Source organism: Xyrauchen texanus, chromosome 18 (genome assembly GCF_025860055.1).
Source record: "Xyrauchen texanus isolate HMW12.3.18 chromosome 18, RBS_HiC_50CHRs, whole genome shotgun sequence".
Lineage (NCBI taxonomy): Eukaryota > Metazoa > Chordata > Actinopteri > Cypriniformes > Catostomidae > Xyrauchen > Xyrauchen texanus.
The window spans coordinates 37,572,504-37,582,957 of NC_068293.1; positions in this window are offsets into that span (position 1 = coordinate 37,572,504).

Consider the following 10,454-nt stretch of genomic DNA (forward strand, 5'->3'; position numbering starts at 1 on the left):
GTATTTGTAATTCATTACTTTACACCCCTGGAAACAGCTGAGGTAGAATTTGAATGAGTCATGTTTTGACTAATTTGAACTTGTTGCCAAACCAAATGTAAATGTGTAATATGACTCTTCCTACAAGAAAGGTTTTGTAGATGCAAGATACAAATGTACTGAAAATATTTTTCTCTTTTGGGAGATTAACCAATTGTTGCTTTAAATATGAGAATATCCTGAATAAGTTGGACAAGAGGCTAGCATTAAAAATAATGCTTGACCGAATTTGCATTTGAATCCTCCTCTGTCTTTTACTATACATCCATTAAAACTTCTTAGGAAAAGGGGAGGAAACAGCTGTAAGCCATGTTCTTCAGTCAGTCAATGATTTACTCTCTTTCTCCTATGCTAGTATGGCACAGAGGAGCAAAGGAGGATAGCAGAATTGGGGGGTGGGTTCGGAGGGATGTTGAGTGGAAAGGCAGCTCTGCTCATATAGCCCAGCCCATAAATGGAGAGGACAAAACTATAACAGCGGCTGTGGCTCAGGTGGTTGAGTGGGTCAGCTGCCAATCACAGGTTTGGTGGTTCGATTGTTGGCCCACACAACTCCACATGCCGAAGTGTCCTTTGGCAAGACATTGAACCCCAAGTTGCTCCCAATGGCAGGCTAGCGCCTTGCATGGTTTGTGAGTGTGAATTTGTGTGTGAATGGGTGATTGGGACACAGCGTAAATCGCTTTGGTAACCTCTAAGTTTAAAAAAGGATGATTTAAGTGCAGACCATTTACCATAACATTGCTTGCAAGATGTAATATTCTCACTCTAAAAACAGGAATGGGAGGTCTTTTTGACATTGCAACAACAGACTGCCAAGAATTGGGTCATCAGAGAATGTAGCCTAAAGGAAAGTAAAAGTAGTAGGGGGTAGATATTAGAATGAATTATAGTGCTTTCCTAGCTTGCCTGTGCTCATGTCTGGATGCTCTTTATGTCTAAGGCATATTTCATACCACACACGTAAGCAGTGTGTATTTATTTCGGCATTTATATTATCAGGTTACAGCATTCACACTACCACACTAACTGTGTTGTGCTGCTTTCCAGCACCACTAAAATTCTTATGACAGACATCACAATCTTGGTTTGCCTTTACCACATTAAAGATTGGTTGCTACCTGGCATTTTTTGTCACAAACAATGGGGTGAATGCTTTTGGCCCCATGGTGTAAAAAACAAAAAACAACAGGTTCACAACAGGTAAGAATACAATGTAGGGGGGAAGTCGTGTGGTGCCATGCAAGCTCTGCGCACTTTGCTAGTTTTAATACTTTTTGTGTCATTAACCGGTGAGATTAGTTACACCTGGTACCATAAATGTTCTATGAAGAAAATATGTCAAAGAATTCAAAATCCTTGGGCTCCGGAGACATTAAAAGTCTCTTACATGCTCAAGCTGATACCCCTGATAAGGTAGCCGACCAGGGACTCGGTTTGGCCAGTGAGGTGAAAGAGATTCAGCGTCAACTGTTTAACATGACAGCAATGCTGATGAAGGTAGTTGCTGACTTGTAGGATCTTGCTGGAGTTTGTTTTGTGGGATAACACTCCTTCGGGACAGTATGTTGATGAATCTGCATATTCTTTGTCCTTATGCCTCCTATTGCATGGAGTTTGTTTTGTGGAATATTTCTTGCAAATCATTAGAGTGATTAAGGCATTTGTTACACTCAGGTAACAGCTGAATGGTCCGAATCACTGAACATTCATTTGAATGCCCGAGGAAACTGAACTGCTTTTTTTTCACCTATTGACTGGAGTTTGTTTAAAAGATTAATTTCAATTGTGTAATTCTGTTCCAATGGCAAATTTGTCGTGGGTGCTCTCGTAGGCGTACATGGACTGTTTGAGTTTAGAAGGATATACGGCAGTTGGCGCTGTCATGCACGGGGCACTGGTTTTTTTTATTGCTGGCTAAAAGTAAAAGCAGGGGAGTCATTACATTGATAAGTAAACATCTACAATTCAAATGTCTCAAACTGATTAAAGATAAATTAGGAAGAGTCATTATTGTTTTAGCAGTAATTCAAGGGCAAAGTTTGATTTCGGCTAATATTTACGCACCTAAAGCTGATGATCAGGGATTTTTTTATAGATCTTTAATGGATGTTGCTAGCCACTGGCACCTCTCATGATATATTATTGAGAGGAGACTTTATTCTTTTGATGGAATCAGTCCTTGATCATAGTGAAGCAAAAGTGTGTAAGCCCTCTAGATCTACATTGGCACTTCACAAGATGTGTAAAAATCTAGGTTTTACAGGTATTTGGAGACTTTTGAACCATCCGGAAGGGACTATAATTTTTTTCATCAGTCCATAAGATTTATTCTAGTATCGATTTTTTTTATATCTAAATCCCTCATTTCATCTGTTGTGGATTGCTCAATTGAAAACATCTTAGTCTCAGATCATGCCCTGGTGAGTTTAGAGGTGTTGCCACATACGGAGAAAAATAAATAATATAGTGCTTTAATGTATCCCTTTTGCAAAATCCTGAATTTTAACAAATGCCAAAGGCTCAAATCAATGTAATATGGAGATCAACTGGTCTTCAATATCCTCTGTGGGCATGGAAGGCACTTAAAGCGGTCCTTAGGGGTCGGATCATACAGTATGCCTCATTCATCAATAAATCCAAAGCACGAGAACTCGTAGAATTGGAAGGGAATATTAAAAGTGTCGAAGCAGAGCTGAAGCGCCAAATGTCATCTGATGGCCTCAGAGAATTGTCACGGAAGGTGTAGTTTGGGCTATTCAGGGCAAGACAGTCATACTTTTTCATCTACTGATGAAGATATCAGACTTTTTGTGGAAACATTAGAACTCCCTAAACTGACGGCTGAACAAAAAAAATATCTTGATTCTGAGATAAACGTGGAGGAGCTCTGGAAATTAATTAAGGCCTTGCCTACAGGCAAGTCTCCGGAGCCAGATGGCTTTGACACAGAATTTTTTAGATCTTGTGCTAAAATCTGTCTCCACTTTTGTTAGAAGTTTATATGGAATCGATAAAGAATGGACATTTTCTGCCAACCATGACACAAGCCCAGATCAGTCTGATTCTTAAAAAGGACAGAGATCCAAGCAAGTGTAAGAGTTACCGTACAATTTCCCTGATCCAGCTAGATGTAAAAATGTTGTCAAAAATTCTGGCTAACCGATTAAGTAAAGTTATGACATCTCTTATACATATAGATCAGGAAGGTTTTATTTGGAAGGGAAATTCAGCTTTTCTGATAACATTAGGTGTTTCATCAATATCATGTGATCAGTGGTGAATGATCAGACTCGGTGGCTCCCATCTCACATGATGCTGAAAAGGCATTTGATATGGTAGAATGGGATTATCTTTTTAAGATTTTGGAAATATACGGGTTCGGGAAATCTACACTGTTACTACACTCGGTGACCTATATGAGTGGGGTGTTGAGATCTTTAGAAAATTTGGTTAAACATTTTAGGATTCCCAGAACTCAGTTCTATAGGTATTTACAGCTGTGACCCCCCCCCCCAAGCGCAGATACTCTGGGAGTTGTGATTACTGCTTTTGGAAAAGGTCATGAGGCATTATTGTATTACTCCCTGCTAATTTAGAGTCCGGTGAATGGAGCTTTAACTTCAATCAAGAGATTATGGGAGAAAGATTTAAACTTGGTATTGGATGAAGGAGTCTGGGCTAGGATTAAAAACAATGTCAAGTCTGTATGTAGAGATGCAAGGGTTTGCCTTTTTTTACACAGATTCTATTGGACCCTCTAGATTGTATAGGTTTGGTCTTAAAGACACACCCACCTGCTGGCGATGCCAATCAGAAGATGGAGACACAACCCATGCGTTTTGGGGGTGCGTTAAAATCCAAAAATTTTGGTTGAAGGTTCAAAGTTTTATATGTGACGTTTTGGGCACTCAAATTACATTCTACCCCAGACTCTGTTTTTTGGGAGATGGCGAAGTCATAAATTTGGGGATAAACACATAAAAAATTGGGTTCTGACCAGTATTATGATTGGCAGGCAAATTATTTTAAGGGGATGGAAGTCGGATGGAGCGCACTCATTTGGTGTGCGGAATGGGGAGGGCAACTGCTTTCGAGGAGATGTCAAGCAGAAGGCTGGTGGTTCGGAATTTGTTTGATAGGAAGTGGGGCAACAACTTGGAGTGAGATGCTTAGTTTGAATTATATATGATTGCTATATTTTCTTTTTGTGTGTGTGTGTGTGTGTGTCTGTGTCTGTGTGTCTGTGTGTTCTATTTGAGACCACAGGGGTGTTCGTTGGGGGTCAGGGTGGGGTTGCTGATTTGGATTTTATTATGATGAAATGCATTGAAAATGGTGACAAATGTTAAACTCTTTATTGCACCATCTTCTCAAATACAGTGACTTATTTATACAAAGGAATTCCTTATCTAGAGAATAGCCAAATTCATACAAGTACCGACGTGTTCCCACTTTCCCCAAATAAATAGGTATAAAAGATGATAAGTGGTGTACTCATTCTTCCTTGGGAAGATACTGTAGAAGAATACTTAGAAGCAAAAGAAAATCTACACTTTCCAGCTCTTTGTTTAAAAAAAACAAAACAAAGTTTCTGTTTTCCAAAAGCCAAAAAATAAAATACAAATAATTACTCATGTCATTACAGTGACAGCTTCTAAATGTCTTAAAATAGACTGGGGAAAAGGATGGTTGTGATTCTATTACAAAGACACAAACAAAAGTCATGGCAAAATGCTTTGATTATATGCTTTTTTCATGTGGGATAAACTAAGGTCTTGTGCAGTAGATTAAGTAATTTCTCACTTGAACAATCCATTAACTTGTCAGAAAGTGATATCATAACTCTAATGCCACACAGATGCAAGTTTGGAAAACAGAAAACCAAAATGTACCCAAACTTCTTCATTTGCTACACACAATAATTAGTGTGTGTGTGTGTGTGTGTGTGTGAGTGTGTATTTATCACTTTGTGGGGACCAAATGTCCCCATAAGGATAGTAAAACCCGAAATTTTTGACCTTGTGGGGACATTTTGTCGGTCCCCATGAGGAAAACAGCTTATAAATCATACTAAATTATGTTTTTTGAAAAGGTAAAAATGCAGAAAGTTTTCTGTGAGGGTTAGGTTTAGGGGTAGGGTTAGGTTTAGGGGATAGAATATAAAGTTTGTACAGTATAAAAACCATTATGTCTATGGAAAGTCCCCATAAAACATGGAAACACAACGTGTGTGTGTGTGTGTGTGTGTGTGTGTGTGTGTGTGTGTGTGTGTGTGTGTGTGTGTGTGTGTTCTAATTGTGACCACAGGGGTGTTCGTTGGGGGTCAGGGTGGGGTTGCTGATTGGAGAGGGGGAGGGGGCCACTGAGTAAGCAAATACAGTGCATTAATCGTTTATGTGGTAATCGATTACACTCTTTCCCAGGCTTCATCTTATACTGTATATGAGGATAGATATGATAATAATTTATAATACATTTTTAATTATGAAAGTGGTGACAACCAAAGTTTGTTTACTAATTTTGATGTTAGACACTAACGTGATATAACGGGCTGAAAGGATTACTGAGACAAAGTCATTTGCAGTGTTAATGATGCATATTCCACAAATGCCTTATATTAAAGGAAAAGTTCACCCAAAAATGAAAAATCTCTCATAATTTACTCACCCTCATGCCATCCAAGGTGTGACTGTCTATCTTCAGCAGAATGCCTTTTATGGACATACAAAGCTGAAATATTCTTCTAAAAGTCTTCATTTGTGTTCTGAAGAAGAAAGAAAGTCATACACATCTGGGATGGCTTGGGGGTGAGTAAATTATGATAGAACTAATCCTTTAAAATAAAGGCCCAGATTATATAAAATACAGGCCCAAAGAAGACTTAAAATACAGAATAATGCAAAATGCTGAAATAAAAAACTAAACCTAAATAAAATAAAGTAAAACACCTATTCTCAAGTCCCTTCACTGGCTGCAGGATGTATTTTATCCATTTGGTTGGTCCATTAGCTTCAAAATAACTTACTCTCAAGCCACATTCAAACAAAGCAATAAGACAAGCCTCTTCAAGATCCACCTACTTTTGACCTTACATTGATCTCATAAATTACTTCTTTAAAAAAATAAAAAATTCCCACACACCTATGTACCCTGTAATTGTTGTTTTGACTTGTACTTAAGTTCTGTCGCTTCTGAACTATACATTATTTTAGTAGAAGTTCTTTTTGCAATTGCTATGGGTTTTCCTCTTAATGTTTGAGGCCGTGTTGTGTGTCGACTAATAGCCATTAATATGAAATTAGTGTGCCCTTTATTGTTTGTTTGCAAGATTATATCTGCTAAAAACATTCATGTAATTGAAATAAAATAATACCTTCTTGCCAAGACATGCTGGCGGTGCTGTTTGATTAACTTCTTCAGCATATGCTCACAGAGAATGGAATTCATTAATAAGGTTTAGATCTCAAAGGAAACAGCTGCCAAACAAAGCTATAAACATATTTTTTCCAGCCAGTGCTTATACTTCAATATAAAATGAAGTTGACCTCTTGAATGCCAGCCCCACCATCCAAAATCCCAAAATCTGCTTTTTGAACATACATTTGAAGCGCATTTTGCTTTGTAATGTTTTATAACTGTCTTTCAAGCAATAAATCTTACGTTTTGTATATATGTACACTACAGAGAAATTAATGATTAAAGATAGGTTAGGTAAAGATAATACTGAATTTATAATTAATTGAACAGGTATTTACTTTTGAAGAAAAGCGTTGTAAAGCAAGGATCTCTATTACTATTTTATACTTGAGGATTTCAACAAACCACTAACCCTAGGTATTAAACTTCACCTCTTAACTCAACATGAGAGCACAAATCGTGTGACAATGGTGAGGTACTTTTCTATGCAGTCGGACTTGCGATTTTTGTTCCTTTCTTTGTAGCATGAAACATATCCTCGTGACTAAAGCTCATCAAATTTAGTATTGACAGATTTCAGTAACTACCTGTAGTAATGTAACAGCAAAAAGGTTTCTTCCTCCTTGAAACCTCAAACATACTTTGTCCTGCTTGCTGACACTAACTATTTCTGCACATGGTGGAGATCCCCAGACAAAGCTGTGATGATGCCTCTAAGAACAAACCTTGGATCGTGTTTTCCTGCTAAAGTCATCTTAAAGGAAGCATAAATAAGCAAAGGAAACATACAAATCTGAATATCCAAGTTGAAGTTACAATTGTTTACTAAAAATGTATAGTTGAAGTGTGTAAATTCTGTGCCTCTAGCGACAAAACAGAAATGTGAAAAATAATGATCTTTTTCAAACAGGATTCCCATACTCTCCCCATCTGCCATTGGTCCAATACAGAATTATTTATAGTTGCCTCTGCATAGTAAGCTGGAATAGTATTTTAAAATTAGAAAATTGGATTATAGTATATTTTGACCTAGGTCTCATTATTGACTAAATGATAACTTTGATCCTATGATTTGTGATGCATCAGTTCCCCTGGGTTTACAGTTTGTTTCCCGAAACATGTTGCCTCCACATGTGGGAAGGGAAGCTTCTATTAGATATGGTTGTCTGTTTTGTCCATGTGTGAAAATTCTGCAAGGTGTGTGAGAAAGTTTCCATATTCATAGGATAGTTTTTGCCCTCAACAATATTCCTCATTTCCATATCGAGTGTTATTGAAATGTTCCTCTTAGAACCAGAGGTTTGTTTCAGCATCTCCAGAAACTCCAACAGCTGTGACTCAAATATAAATTTATAGAATCTCTAGAAATTATTATAATCTTATAGAAATTGTATCAGAGGTGGGGAGTCATGCTTTACATTTACTCTGTTACATTTACTTGAGTAACATTTTGGGGAAAAATTTACTTTTAGAGTAGGTTTAATAGTGGGTAATTTTTACTCTCGCTCAAGTACATTTCTAATGAAATGTTTTTACTTTTACTTCTTTAAAATGGGTGGCGTTACTGTCGTTACATAACTGGGTTTAATTTGAATTAATGTGTAATTCATTGAGAGATTATTGAATGGAACGTAATGAGAGCAGAAGTTCACACAGCTGCACACGCTGAGCCAGTGTCACAGACTGTCAGTCAATCACTGCTTCATTATCAAACTCTTCAATGTGAAACACTTTTTTTGCTCCTCACTGTGAAAAAAAGAATAGTTTCATCATGCAATGCCAAGACAAGCTGATATTTAAATATTAAAATCACAGCTCCAACTTCAGGCAGCACACTGATGAAAGTTTTGGCTCTAATTCTAACGCTGGCTATATATATATATATATATATATATATATATAAACATTCACTGAAAGTAAATAGTGACTCATTCTGTCTAATATCTCCTTATTTTTTTGCATGGAAGAAATAAAGTCATACGTGTTTGGAACAACATGATGGTGAATGATGGTAGAATTTCCATTAATAATAATAATAATTCTGTAATACATGTTCAATGTGTATTGTGTAATGAAATATAGGGGAGTAAACATCTATTATGTCATTTGTGAAAGTTATGAGTTACTCACTACTTGAGCACTCTTTTAATTGGATACTTTCTTACGCTTACTCAAGTAATTATTAATGTTAGTATTTTTACTTCTACTTGAGTAATCTTTTTTTTTTAAGTAATTGTACTTTTACTTGAGTACAGTTTTTGGCTACTCTACTCACCTCTGAATTGTATGCACAATTATCATCAAAGCTTTCAATTTTCTTAAAGGTTCAGTGTTGATTAGAGTATTCTCTAATCTTCCCACAAATTCTCAAATCTTCTCTCAACTAAACTGAAGGCCTACATATTTGCACCAGATGTGTTGCATCATGAATCAATTATTATTTTCTGCCACATAAGTGTCGGTAATATTATATGATTTTACATGTTTTTATCATTACTTATTTTTTCTCATTAATGCATTCTGGAATATCGTATATCATTTTATTTAACTCTATTTCAACTTCACTAATATATTTTTTAAGCAGGGGCAGTAGGGTCTGTGGACATTCGGTGGTTAGCCAAGACCTCTGTGAATATGGGGCAATCATTTGATGAAATATCAGAATGTAATACACTTTATAATAAAAACCTGAACACATGTGTCATTTATATAGTAAACTAAAAATCTATCTTTTTTCTCAGATACGCACGAAGATCAGATATTGCATGCTTTTAAAATCTATACTTTAGAATGCAATAAAAAAAACACTATATTTTCCCTTTTGGCTTTACATAGTTTGACACATATTGTCTATGGCTCTATGCAGTTTTCATTGATTCATCGGGTGCTTAAGTTAATTTACTAGAATGCAGGTTGTGAACAGGCTAAATAGCTACCAGAGATGAAAAATAATTAGGCTAGATCACCTAATGTTTATTGCATTGTGTCTTAATAAATAGTTTTGCTAAACACACAAATCTTTAAAAATACTTTAAAGTTAGCAAATTCCTTGTGTACATCTTTATATATTACTTCTTGTTTTCAGGGTTATACATCTAAATATTTGGTACTTACTGGATCTGGATGGACCAACTCAACACAGTTTCCAAGACAAAGCCACAATCACGTGCCTCAAACTCTCTTCTTGCATACGCACACAAAGGCAACATGAGAGCTGGAAAGCAGCTGCTCACAAGACAGCTCATGGGAGTCTGTATTTGGTTTTTCTCAATACCATAGAAAGACAGGAATCATTCATTTATATACTGCATATTACCCTAAATTTAAAATGTAATGTTAAAATGATAAAAATGTAACATGTTTTCATATCAACTTGATACCCAAGCAATGGCACTTATAACGTCACTACAAAAAGATGATCAGAGCTTTCGGGGCTTTGTGGAAAACATTCTTAAGCCCAGCCCTAGAGCCTCCCACGTTTTTAAGCATGTTATATCTGCATAACCCTAAAATGTAGCCTTTCTTTCTTGGCCATCTTGATGGGGTATTCCTTCCATTTGGTTCTATCCTTCAGTTAGAGTTTAATGATGATTAATACCTCTAGAACAAACTACCACACTGACAAAACACATGGATCTTTAAAATATCTCTCTCTTCCTCTCTCTATAAAAAGTTGCCAATGATGTTCAAAGAAGTAAATAAGACAAAAGATACATTTAGGTGCAGCAGGAAAATTTGAGATATTCAATGTCAGTTATTTGTAGTCACCCCTATATTTGTTTGAGTTTAACATGAAGGTTTGCCAGATTTGAACCTGACAAATATGCATAAACAATGACCAGGGAGAACCTGGAATCTTCACTTCTAATAAACACTACCTTATGCCAAAGAATGAAGCTGCAATCAATGGAGAACATATTTTTCCATTTGAACGCTTTGCATTTAATATTGGGATCATCAGTGTGTAAACAGTATTTGAATATTATATGCTAAAA